We start from the raw sequence: 13,632 nt of genomic DNA, 5'->3' as shown, positions 1-13,632 counted from the left end.
ACAAATGTCATCACTCCAAACATCCTCCTCTTCCTCCTTCTTCCATACTCACTCCCTCTTGGTGGGATGAGGGCATATAAAGCTGAGCATGATGCCACACAGTATGGAAAATCCCTTTGGGCGGCTGGGGTCTTTGGGCGACTCCTTGTGCACCCCCAGCCTGCTTGCTGGTGGGGTGAGGAGCAGAGAAGGCCTTGGCCCTGTGTGAGCACTGCTCAGCAGGAACTAAAATATCTCTGTGTTATCAACACTGCTTTCAGCACAAATCCAAAACACAGCCCCATACCAGCTACTATGAAGAAAATTAACTCTATTCCAGCCTAAACCAGCACATTATCTAAATAAATATCGTGTTTAATTAGGTTTTACAAAAAGTTGTTTTAAAAGTATATCCATATGCATGCACACCTGACCCCACAGGTACACAGAATCACAGAATCATCATGTCCAACCATTAGCCCTACACCACCAAACCACCAGTTGCAACACAGAGCTGAAATCCTGGCCTCGCTGAAACTACTGGGAATCAGGAGTTCACTACTGGACTTCTGAGCTTTCACAATTTAAAAAAAAATATATTTGACTTCGGCTTGTTTTGCTGTGATTTGGCTGAGATACATTCTAAAAAAATCCTTCCCATCAAGGTGTTGGAGAGATGGTGGCAAAAGGGTTAGTCCTTCAGCCAACATTTATGTTCAGCTCAGTTTTAACCAACAGTGCTCAGCATTATGTCTGCTTATGTTAGTTCTGCATCTAGCCCTCTGCAGTGCATAAACTGCTTCAGAAACAGGCAAGGCAGTTCAGGCACACATCAGAGAACTTAGTATATTTTGTCTGTTCTTTTGGGGCAGAACCCCCTTTTTAAAGGTTTTGTTCATCTTTTCAAATGCAATGTTATGCCTGTCATATCATCCTGCCTGCTACCTGTCCTAACCTGAAACAGAAAGAATGTTTAAACATCAAATACCTGTGGATTTTGAACTTTCCTGTCACAATTCTGCATAGCCACAATGTTTTTTTCCCTTGTTTGTAGTAACAGTCAAACCCTGGCCATTGACCTTTGCACAGCTGAGTTCCACATCTGAAGGTAGTTCTTCTCTACCACAAAAGCCTAAAGAAAGTTCAGGGCAAACACCTACATATTTAAGGTTAAATTGAAAAAGGAAAAAAAAAAAAAAGAAAAAAAGCATCTACAGCACACAAACAGCATATTCTGCAATTATCACATGTGTCTGTGGTTGTTTTACTGTGACGATCCTGCAATGTTGCTGGAACATTCTACCTGAATTTTGCTGTCCACCTTTTTGGTAAGCACACACAGGGCACAAACATCTGCACTGGCAAAATACAGATCATAGTGCTGATCTATGTATGAACTCTGATCTCACCTGGCTTACAGAAAATTTAGAAATCAACAAAATTTTCTCTCCACAACTCTCTTGCCACAACTGTGTTCAGAAGGAATGCTTCCAGACATCTTTTCCTGAGCTAAGCTGCACAGGATTTAAGGACCGGGATATATTTTAGAATAAGCCACTGTTTTACTTTAATGCCATCAAATCACAGAATCACAGAATTGTAGGGGTTGGAAGGGACCTCCAGAGATCATTGTGTCCAAACCCCCTGCCAGAGCAGGCTCCCTCACTCATATTGCACAGATAGGCGTCCAGATGGGTCTTGAATATCTCCAGAGAAGGAGACTCCATAACTTCCCTGGGCAGCCTGTCCCAGTGGTCTGTCAAATACATAATTGAAACACACATTATTTATAGGAAGACATAATATGTATATTCTATTATAGAGCTTTGATAATAGTGCTCAGTTTAATGATACAGTACTGAGATAGCAACAGAAGCTTGAATTCAACACTGAAAATCGAACATTTGGTATTTGATGATTAAACCTTTAGAGATGCTGAGGATGAGAGAGGACACGTTCCAGTGACAAGGAGAGACCATTGCCTTTGGAACTTAATTTAAATTCTCTTGAAGTTCCACAAAATTTGCGTTCAGATCTCTCATATTCTCACAAGAATGAATACACTTGTTCACTGCTTAAGCCGGTCTCCTTTGTGACGTGATCCATTTCAGAGCACTTGAGTCACTCAGTATGCATTTTTTTAAGCACACAACACACCGTTTTTCACTGCAATCTTGTTATGGGTGCCTGGGAAACAGTAGGGAATTAAATAATGCCCCATGATAAAGCAGAAGAGATTACTGAAATAGAGTATGGAATGACACCACCAATAGTTTGAGATTTCCATCCTTTCAGAAACAATCAATCCGAAGAAACAATTCTCCTTTATTTAACAAACGGCAACAGAAATTAAACCACTCACCTCCAAGACAAACTGAAGGTACCTTGGATGCATGCCTGTGGTCTTTGGATTCCAGAGTATTATCTCAGTGGTATTAGTGCCTGGAATACGGCTGAATGCTGTGAGATGCTAGCCCAGGTGATTAATGAAGCAGGTGCAAATAAAGTCATTGCAGAAACCCTGAAGAGCATGAGAACAGGCAAAGGTGTGAACACTGACAAGTTTTACTTGTGTAATAGCCTGCTGCCCTGTAAGGAACAGCAGAGACGTTCATAGCAAAGGGGAGCTTTCTACTACACCTCTCCAAGCTCTTTCAAAACAGCAGTTGTTTGTAAATCTGTAATGCATTCTGAAAAGAAAATACACTCTCTTGAGAATGCTTCAGGGTCAAAGTCACCTCAGCGTAATGTGAGGTCAGCCCTGCTGGCCCCTCCGACAATAATGGAGTGATGCGGGATTTGCTCTTGGAGCAGCTGCCAGGATTGATAGGATGCAGGTGCCAGAATCTGGAAAGTTTAATGGAAGCATGAGAGATCTGAAACCTCCTGCCATCAGGCTGAACACAGATAGGTGAAAACCTTAAGGGTAAAAGCCGAGATTTTTAGGAGGAGTTAGGCACCTAAAGCTGCTGGAAGGCTGCCAATGTGAATTTCAAAAACTCCAGAAGAATTTAGAAAAGATGCTTTTTGAAGACTTCATGGGCCATGCAGATATTAAAAAAACCTGAGCACAACTTCCTTTTCTGAAGAAGCATGCATATCATTTCTAAATGACATTCATTACCTAAAGATCACAGGGAAGTAGTCATTAGCTACACCTTCTCCCCGAACAGTGACTACAGAATCTTGGCATCTCAGTTTAGCAACTACATCTCCTTTGCTAGCACTGAACACCATGGTGTTCCTTCCTATTCCTGTAGAAAAGAGTCAATCACAATAGAGAAAACAATTACAACAGGGAAACATACCCGTAACCTTATTCTATCACACTACTAAATAAAACCTGTATGTGCAGGGAAGGCTGAATTGTTTCCACATGCGTACGCACAACCCAGTGCAAGAGGCATATGACATCATCAGGCCTACACTGTCAGAATCAACTAGATGACAGAGGTACAGAATAAAGCCCAGACTCTCAGATGCAGCCCGATTTGGAGGTTTTATACCAATTATGATATGACAAGGAGGGGCAGTGACAGCTCAGGAATAAAAGCCTGTCAAGTTGCCAAATACGCTAGCTAACTGCACGTTTTAATGCTATAGAAGACTGTCGTGTGCAGTAGTGGGAACTGTTAATGTGGTTTGATTTTGCTTCTTTTGAAATATTTTGTCCATGTCTCTGTCTGCACTGAATCTGGATGCAGCATACATTGCTATTTTCTGTGCTCCCAATGTCACTGCTGTCTGCAAATCAGGCTTTAAACCCTTCAGGCATAGCAGTGGAAAAAGATGGGACTGAATAAAGACATCAACATACACTTTGGATCATTCTCTTTATGATCTCTTTTATGTACGGCATATCGCTTCCTTCCTCTTTCATCCATTTTCTTTCTAACACTGTGTCTTACCTCCTTGTCACTGGATTTGCCTTTGCAAACTAATTCTGTCTTTGATACAGAATATTGCCAGTACCGTTTGAAAATCAAATTAATGCGAGTGGCAGACTCTGGGCTTCTCCTAAACCTCATCATTCAAATCCTGTCAAACACACTGAATAAGTAATTATGACTATCCTTTCCTACCACCATATGCAATGGAAGTGGACTAGTCACCTTCAGAAACCCTAACATTTTCCTGTATGTGACTATAATATTTACACGGAGCAAAGATGAGTAACAAGCTCCCAGCTGATACTGGGAATAGGACACCAAACGAGAGAACACTCCTGCACTGCACTAGCACAAAGCTTGTTCTCAGAAATTTCAATCTGACAATCTCAACAAGCACTGTGTAAAGCTAGGAGCTGGACTGGTGTATCACACCAGGAAAGAATGCCCTTCAGTTTCTGTTTGGAAGAAGTACCCAAGTAGCATTTTGTTAGTGGAAGATATAGTAGGTTACTGAAGGGATGAGGGGATTCATACCTACAAAACATACTTAGGATTAATCCCTTATAACCTTTGGATTATATAATGACAACACATCAATTATAAAGCAATGGAGTAAATATTAAAAAAAATAACAACAGATCTGACTTTCACAAAAATGTAATAATAGAAAGCTGATATTCAATTCAGTTATGAACAGGAGCTTTGTAATCCTAAATTCTCCCCGGTGAAAAATACTTCCTACTACTCTAGAATATAATCCTTCACTGAATTTCTTGATACCAGTATGGAGCAATCACTGTCTATATGGGTAACTGCTGAAGAAACATGTATTTCATGCCACAACTGGCACGAGCCCATCAAATCAACCCCCTGAAATAATACATTAATAACAACAATAATAATAAAACAGCAACAATAATTTTTAAAAGTATATATTCAAACACAGAACTGAGTATACTTCCCGAGTCTGCAGCTGGCATAAAGTATGGGGCAATAAAATTCTGAGGGGAAGTCAAATGTGAAAACAGAATATGAAAGTATCACCCACACACAAAGCAAGAGAGGAAAATAAACCCAAACAAGAGAGGGAACTGAAACAAAGACTGAAACAACAGCAGGAATGAAGTTCAGAGACGGAAGAAAAAAGCTGTCAGAAATAATTAGGAGCGTAAAAAATAATCCAAGAAAACCAAAAAAAAAAGAGAAGTGAAGGGTCACGTTATAGCTAGTTAACTGCATCTGAAAGGAATGACAACGTATCTCCTCTTCCAAAAAAGTTGTAAGATATTCTATTTTCTTTAAGAAAATCCTAAAGTGCACTTTCAAAGTCTCCCACAGCACTGTAATTTACCCAACAGCCACTGCTGAGGAGGTACAATTGTAAGCTGCATAATTTAACGTTTGGTTCGTGTTTTAAATGTATGGGTCTTCTGCTAATCTTTTTGAAATTTTTACATTTCTCTTTTTATTTACTACATTTGACAGACTAATTCCCACTGAAATGTTGGAAAATGCCTATTAAAAATCCTGTCAAGTTATGCCATTATTTAACTAAATTGACAGCGAAAGAAACACAGAAAGAAGTCCTCCTCTCCACAACGCTGAAATGGGGATAATGAGCCCTTCCTAAGTTAGCTAGGATCCAGACATTATAAAAAAAACAATCAATTAAAACCTCATGCTCCAGTACGTAATGCAACTTCAGACTGAGGAAGCCATAAAGAGAAGCCCATCAGACAGCAATTTGATATAAACTGTTGTGTCCTTTCCTTTGAAGGACTTGACAAAATACTGTCAAGGAACAGAAACCAGAGCTGAAATTGAGGTTATCTGGTGTGGCTGCTACCGTTTTTGTTAGCTGGTCTAATAAGCTGACTGTTCACCCACAGTTGGTGATGTAGCAAGGAAATCTGCCTATTATTGAGGGAAGTTTCAACGTTCCAAAGAATGATGACATGTGCATCACAAGCTTTTGCTTTGCTCAGACCCTGAAGTGACGGTTCTCAAAAGAGGTCAGAACTTTGCACCTCCCTGTACACTGATCTCCTACCACCTGGTCCTCATCTGCTGCCAGGCTAACTGGAGGACAGATGCTGAAATCCAAACCCCTGTGAAACATAGTAGAAGGAACTACCTGGGAATAGAAAGGTCAACTCAACTTGTGCCAAGGGAGGTTTGCATTGGATATTAGGCAAAATTTCTTCACCGAAAGGGTTGTCAAGCACTGGACCAGGCTGCCCAGGGGACTGGTTGAGTCACCATCCATTGAGGCATTTAAAAGAGATGCAGATGTGCTTAGGGACATGGTTTAGTGGTGGACTTGGCAGTGCTAGGCAAATGGTTGGACTCAATGAGCTTACCCGTCTTTCTAACCTAAACATTGTATGAAAACCTGTCAATTTTTGGCTTCAGCTCCCTCTGGTGGGTAACGCGCACTGCAGAGAACAGCGTCTCCTGGTAAAGGTAACAAAACATGCAGGTTGCTGTGTTCTTTGTAAACGTACAGAAATACAACAGCAGAATAATGACTGTCAGATCTGAGCTTTAAGCTGCAAATTGACCCATTCTAGTTCAACATTATTATTTCTTATGAGAACATTGGTTCAGGTATCTGTTCTTGACTGATACTTTGAGGCTTGAAGTTTCTCAAAAACATTTTGTTTACAGGATTCAGGAAATATCCATTATCACACAAATTTTACACCCCAAAGACTCTTTACTTTCTATAAGTTTAGTTACAGTGAAAAAAGAAAAAAATATGTTTTTTAATCTGTGATCTCTTACCCACAAGCCATACACGTCCATACATTTACCGGCTGAAACAACAGAAGCTTTGTAATTGTTATGTTCCTGGGCACAAAGCTAAGTCCTCCCACAAGAACGATGTGCACACTATATTGCAGTACCCCAAACACATGGGTTATGGCAATTGGTGATAATTAATATTCAAATAAGCACTACAAAACAGTACTGGAAAGTTGGTTACCTCAGAAAAACGCATGGAAATTTTTCAAACATCATCAGGCTGACAGCAGAGGCTTAGAACCAATTGGACATTTCTGCTCTCATACGTGGCACCAATAAATCAAATTATAACTCTTGCAGCCCTGTGGTAATTATTTTTTCTTTTCAGAAGCTTACCTGTTGATCTGAAACACATAGGGACAGTTGCTTTGTTGTGAAAATAACAATGTTTCCATCAGAAAACAGTAACTGAGCGTGAGAACATTTGGGGTAAGAATGGTCATGAGTTCATGATCTTCAGTGGACCAAGTTGATCCTGTGCCTAAAAAATACCAACTTAAACACCTGTATAGTCTATTAATTAAATTACTCATAGAGTTACATCATATTTAAAGACAATTTAGTGGATTAAAAGCTGTCCACAAGCCAGCAATATATGCTCACAGCCCGGAAGGTCAACTATATCCTGGACTGCATCAAAAGCAGCATGACCACCAGGTCCAGGGAGGAGTAGAGGTCCCCTCTTCTCAGCTCTGGTGAGACCCCCACCTGGATTAATGCATCCAGCTCTGCAGTCCTCAATATGAGACAGGCATGGACCTGTTAAAGCAAGTCCAGAGGAGGGCCACGAAGATGTTCAGAAGGCTGGAGCACCTCTCCTGAAGACAGGCTGAGAAAGTTGGAGCTGTTCAGTCTGGAGAGAAGGTGGCTCCAAGAAGACCTCACTGCAGCCTTCCAGTACCTGGAGGTGGCCCATAAGAAAGATGAGGACAAAGTACTTAGCACAGCTTGTTGCAACAGGAGAAGGGGTAATAGTTTAAAACTAACCCAGAGAACATTTAGACTAGCTACAAGGAACACATTTTTTACAATGAGTGTGGCACAGGTTGCCCAGAGAAGCTGTGGCTGCCCCGTCCCTGGCAATGTTCAAGGCCAGGCTAGAGTGGAGGGTGTCCCTGCCCATGGCAAAGGGTTGGAACTAGATAACCAACACAAATTATTCTATGATAACTAAGGCATAACTAATGACTATTCATTAACCATAGAATGGTCATTCTATAATTCTTTAGATAATCAAGTCTAACTATCACACTAACCTGCCAACCACCACTAAACTATGTCCCTCAGCACCACATCTAATCATCTTTTAAATACCGCCAAGGATGGAGACTCCATCACCTCCCTGGGCAGCCCATTCCAATGCCTAACAACCCTCTCAGTGAAAAGGCTTTTCCTAATATCCAAATCCATTTCTTTCGAATTAATATTGTCCTCCTTTTAAAAAGGAAACCATCTAACTTTCAGGTGCAAATAAGAATCTGATATCAAAAGCTCTTCACTAGACATGTAGTTTTAACTGGAATTCTAAGCAATGGATGAAATACCCTAGAAACCTCTTCTGGAATTATTTTAATTACTATCCTTATGCTTCTTTATATGTTTGCACCTTACATTAGCTAGCATAAAGTTTTTTATGGAGTGAGGGGCTTACATGCAACTTATATGCAGTGCAGACTGACCTGTCTGTAGACATGTGGGACAGGGTCCTCCATGTGGTCTCTGAGGGCTAATTAATCTGTAAATTTATGAATCCTCCTGCTTGTGTATCATGGACTGCAGACAGAAGAGATTTGTACCAACCTGCTTACAACACTCTCAGTTCTGTGCTAAGATAATGTGTGTAAGCAAACTTCGTGCTTCTGGTATTCCTCTGCAGAGCTGGGGCGAAAGACTGCCCCTCCTCGCGTGGACCGACTCCTCCTGGGTATTGATGTATTTGGGTATATAGACACGTACTAGATACGCTTCAGATGAGGTATATTTGAGAGGGAAAGCGTTTTGTTTTCTCCTTGAAAGATGGAAACCAGATGGGGTGAGAGAGGGTGAATGGTGGCAATACACTGAGGCAGCACACAAAACCCTTAGCGTTCAAAGCCCAAGCTTTAGACCATGTGTATGGTGAGATGTGTCAAGAAATCCTATGTCAGACCCATTACAACTTTGGAGGGTCTGTCTTTCCTCCAGCTGCACTGAATATGGTGTCCCTTTTTAGGATTATAAGGAGGACTCCCTTAACAAACTGGTTATTATTGAATCACACGTGTACTTTTGAACCTATGTTGGGGAAGGAAAAGAAAAAAGTAAGAAAAACCAAGCAAACAGCTACTCTCAAAAGGGAAAAACCTCATTGTTTTTTACAGACAGGTGAGATATTCCAAGTTTTCTCCAACACACCACTTCCAACTTAGTTTTGTGCCAATGAACATTGAATTAATGGCAGCTTGCTGCTGAAGTCACAGAGCTTGACCCTGCTGAACATGCACCAGAATTTCCTCATCCCCATGGTAAACACTTCCCTTTTCCTCCTGACGCGTAGAATTTCTGGGGAAAAAAACTTGGAATTGATCATTCTAGGCAAACAGAAAGAGAGGAAGCCTTTGCTGAACATATTCTCCTTTTCCTTTATTTATGAAAGTAATAGCAGCCTTACAAGTAAATACAGAACTTCCTGACCCATGAACGGCAAACCCAAACACCATTTATAATTTCATAATGGTGTTGGAAGCGCAGATGAAAGTTACCTAAACCTGCAAACTATGTTCCTAAACCAGCTGCCCTTTCTACAAATTCTTCACAACACTGCACACACAGGCCTTCTGTAAGTTCAAACTATGCCATTACCTTCAGCTGCCCTCGTTAACCTAGGCACATTCAGAGACATGGGTCAATATCTCTAAGATGACATTTAGTGGACAACCCAATCGATTTGTAGAGTTGCCAACAACAAAAATTTCTTATACATTTGTATTAAGTGTCACATGGAGACAAAGGAAAGGTGAAACTTAATTGAAGGGTTTACTTTCCCCCAAATCTACCAAGCTGATTTTCTAAGTATTCTTCAGTTCATCTATTAATGAAATTAAAATATGTTGTAAACAACGTTCTCACAAAGTAAGCAGTGTTCTGTTTTATTAGTCTCAAGGCCATTTTCCCTGTTTAAATCTCTAGAACATGATGAAAAGAAATCCCCAGCAGAGGTGAATAAAGGAAAGCGATTAGAGGTGTACCTGTCCATGGATGCTTTCTATGATGCTCTCAAGTGCTTCATACTTCCTTTCATTAACCTCTGTTTTCACAAGGAGGATGTCAAAACAATTTGAAGGCTGCTTGCCTAATAGTTTGTATTCTAAGTCGCAGGTCTTCCTCTTGCTGGAATAGTGATCTTCTGGAGAGCCCTGAATCCTTGATCATCTCTTTGCCACAAGACTTGAGAGAGAAAAGATATTCTGATTCTTAACTCCATTTTTTTAAAGTTACCATCAAGATAATTCAAGAAAAGGTTACACTGGAAAGATAGCATGCATGAAGATGGCACTAAAGGTCTTGGTATGCTTGCAGCAACACTAGACCCTTCCATAAACCAGTGAAAACTTCTAACAAATTCTGATAAACCAAATTATTGATTGGAATGCAATTAATTGGTGTGAGTCAGGGTAACATAATGGAAAACATGTTAAGTGATAGAAAAAATCTACAGGAGAATAATACTGTGAAAGAGTGGAACTGAGTGTGGAAATGTCTGTAGCATGACGTGATTATGGATTTCTTGTAGGTCTTTTTATGGAATGGCATTAACAATCTGTGACCAAGCGTGGCTCTGGCATAAGAATCTGAGTTTACTTACAAAACACTGGAAAAGGTATCAACAAAGTAGAGGGCAGGCCAAGAACATCAACGAACTACTTGGATTAGCAGCAAAATTGCCACAAGGACTGATTAAGAACTAAATTGATCTAAATCACACTAACCAGTAGCCAACAGGGATTGTCTTCAAATATAAAAATAAACCCAAATATATCCCAGAAGGAGCAACTATCTTTATTGGATTTAAGGCTAATATCTTTATGATCTCTCTAAATGCTGTAGCTGTTCATCTGAGCACTACAGGCACCATACTGTGGAGAGGGTGGCAGAAAACCATACTAAATTACTTCTTTAGCTCTGATGCACAACCACTTTGAACCTTAGTGAAAACATTTGATTTTCCTTTCTCCTTTGTATTAAAAAACAGAAAAAATCTGTTTGTAGAAAAAAAACCCCATTAATATGTGTGGTTTTGCTGTTATTCTGCAGTAGTCATTTTTCTCTCTGCAGTTAAACAGGATTTCACAGCATGGGTTTTGTTTTGTTTGGCCAAACTCCAGGCTTTTTTGCTTTTCATAGGGACTAAAGAGTCGCCTGCAGATTGTAAAAGGAGTTACATATGTTTACATGGACTAAACAGTACACTGAACAGGAAAAGGCCTTTGTGGTTACTGAGAAGGAACATCTGAGGTTCTATTTTATTTATTACAGCAGTAATATACTTACTTAAGCACTGCTTGTCCTATCACAAGATTCCAAGGAGTGCCAAAACTGGTGGTGTCTCTAACTCCTTTAGCTTCTTTTATCATTGAAACTAACCTTTCTCCATCGTTCCGGAATGAATGCATTGCTGATCATCTCAGCTGAGTGCCCCTCTCTTCATTCTGGGTTCCTTCCTCCCTGAGAGTAAATGGAGCACACCCTTGAAATCTCTAGTGTAGTTTCTGGAAAGCACTCCCCCACTTGCTCTTTGCTTGCTGCCTGTGGGCAGGATCACTCCTGGAAATATCCCTGCAAAACGTGCTGTGAAGATGAGTAAAGGACAAGCTGTGAGAACATTCCGGAAAATTAAGAAGCTGATTTAATGACGAAACATGGTTAAAGAACATGGTTAATTCAGGCAGGTGCAGCTCTAGCCCATCAAAGCACTGCACGGCTCGGCAGATGGACAGATACAGGTTTGAGTCTTATTCCCTTACCTCAACTGGGTCTCAGTTATGCCACCTCTAATGGGGAGGTAAAACCTCACATGTTTAGTTGATGACAGTGTTACCAGCATCATTGAGAAAGACTCAGGGGAATTTTTTCATCAAATAGTAACTTCTGATGCTGCACTTCATACTCTAATGAGAAAAGCACTGCTGCTCATTTAAATAAAGATACTGCTAATTTGTGGGGTATGACGTTGAAGGAAATTCTCCAGTCTTGGTATTTCTTTCATGCAAGTGCTTAGCAATAAAACTTCCAGTGATTAAAAAAGTGAATGACTTTCAGACTAACAAAGAACAAATTAATCTCCTTCATGGATTGAAAGGAAAACTGAGTTTATTCCTTTACCAAACAACTTCTGAACAGAAGGAAGTCAGCGCTAACCTGGCAGGCTGCAGGCTGACTTGAAACAAAATTTCAAACCTGCCTCTACTGCTGGTTAAGAAGCTGTAGTTCTTTGTCATGTTCTACAGCAGGTTTATGCTTGGGGAATGAAGGTGACACATTAAACAGATGCTGCTCATCTGAAATGTCTGAGTTGGATTCTCTGCTACAGTGAATTCCAGTTATATTTTCCTTCGATGATTTGCCAGTTTCCAAAAAGCGTTGAGTAACACCTGCCTGATCACCACCCACCTGAATGGCTTTCTCAGTCAGGACTGCCTCTTTTGATTCCCCAAGAGATGTGACACCCAGCATTTTTGTGCTTTTTCATTATTTCAGTTAGTTTCACTCTTCCCATTACACCTCTAATCCACATTCACATAAACTACCACCATTATCTTATAAGAACTTCACCTTTCTAAGTCTTTCAGACTGTAATGCCTGTTAACCACGTCCAGACTGCCTTTGTTGACAGCACGCCTGCAGACTTCTTTCACCCAGGAGAAAGATCATCTCCTCTCTTTCCATCAAATGAAAAGGGATGGAACTACAGCTCATTAACAATACCTTAGAATTGACTATGACTTCATAACACAAATTTATTGAAAGCAATGCTTAATTAATAATGGACTGCAGCTATATAGTCAACCTGAAAGTATCCATAAGCATTTACCTGTCACAGATCCACAGCATGAAGACAGACTCTGAAACAGGCACTAAAGCCACTCAGGTCCAGTCAGTTTTAATAAAGCCAATTTGTTTGTGTCTATACCTGGCCACCTCATTTAAATGTCACTTTGTTCCAGGGAACAGTTCTGTACTTACTTCTTTACTATTTACTACTTTATTTCACTACAAAGTGAAATCTTTGTTCCCAGTTCAGATTTAGGAGCATGCTAAAACTTGGGGGTTTGTACTGCCTTCCTGCTGACAGGGACACTGGGGAGCAAAGCACTTAAGCATCTGCTTGGACACTACCAGGAGAAAAAACAACCAAAGCAAGCCCAAAAAACACGTAATGACAGAATGAATTTTTTCCTATGTGGGTCTTTTTCATATAAAGTTTGCATAGGCAGCTCTATTTTTGGCACATCCTTACTTCTGAGTAATATAGATTTCCTTCCTTTGCGTGGATTTAACACTATTTTAATCTAGGAAATAAATTTCTATACTACATCCTGTACTTTTATCATCTAAAGACATATGGCACAAGGGGAAAAATCATAATCATGCTGTATACCAATTAACTGAAGTCTGGTAATATTCTAGTGCTAATTTTCAGAGAAAAACATAAAATTAATAATGCTGTGCAAATTTATTAACCATCTACAGACGCTACATACTTTTTATCAATGGGTTTCTACATTTTCCCTGTACCATTATAAAACGTCTCTCTTCAAGGTCAAGTGAACCATCATTTTCCTTTTAAGTAGAGAACAAATGTCTCCTTATGGCGGAGACAGGAGCTCTTTAGATAGTAATGCTCTCTTCAGGTTTGTTTTTCCTGCAGGAAATCGTAAAATGCATTACTGACAGAGACAATTACTTGAATTGGAGTAAG

The sequence above is a fragment of the Gallinula chloropus genome (genome assembly GCF_964237585.1).
Source record: "Gallinula chloropus genome assembly, chromosome: 4".
NCBI classification, from domain to species: domain Eukaryota; kingdom Metazoa; phylum Chordata; class Aves; order Gruiformes; family Rallidae; genus Gallinula; species Gallinula chloropus.
This window is presented reverse-complemented; position numbering follows the sequence as displayed.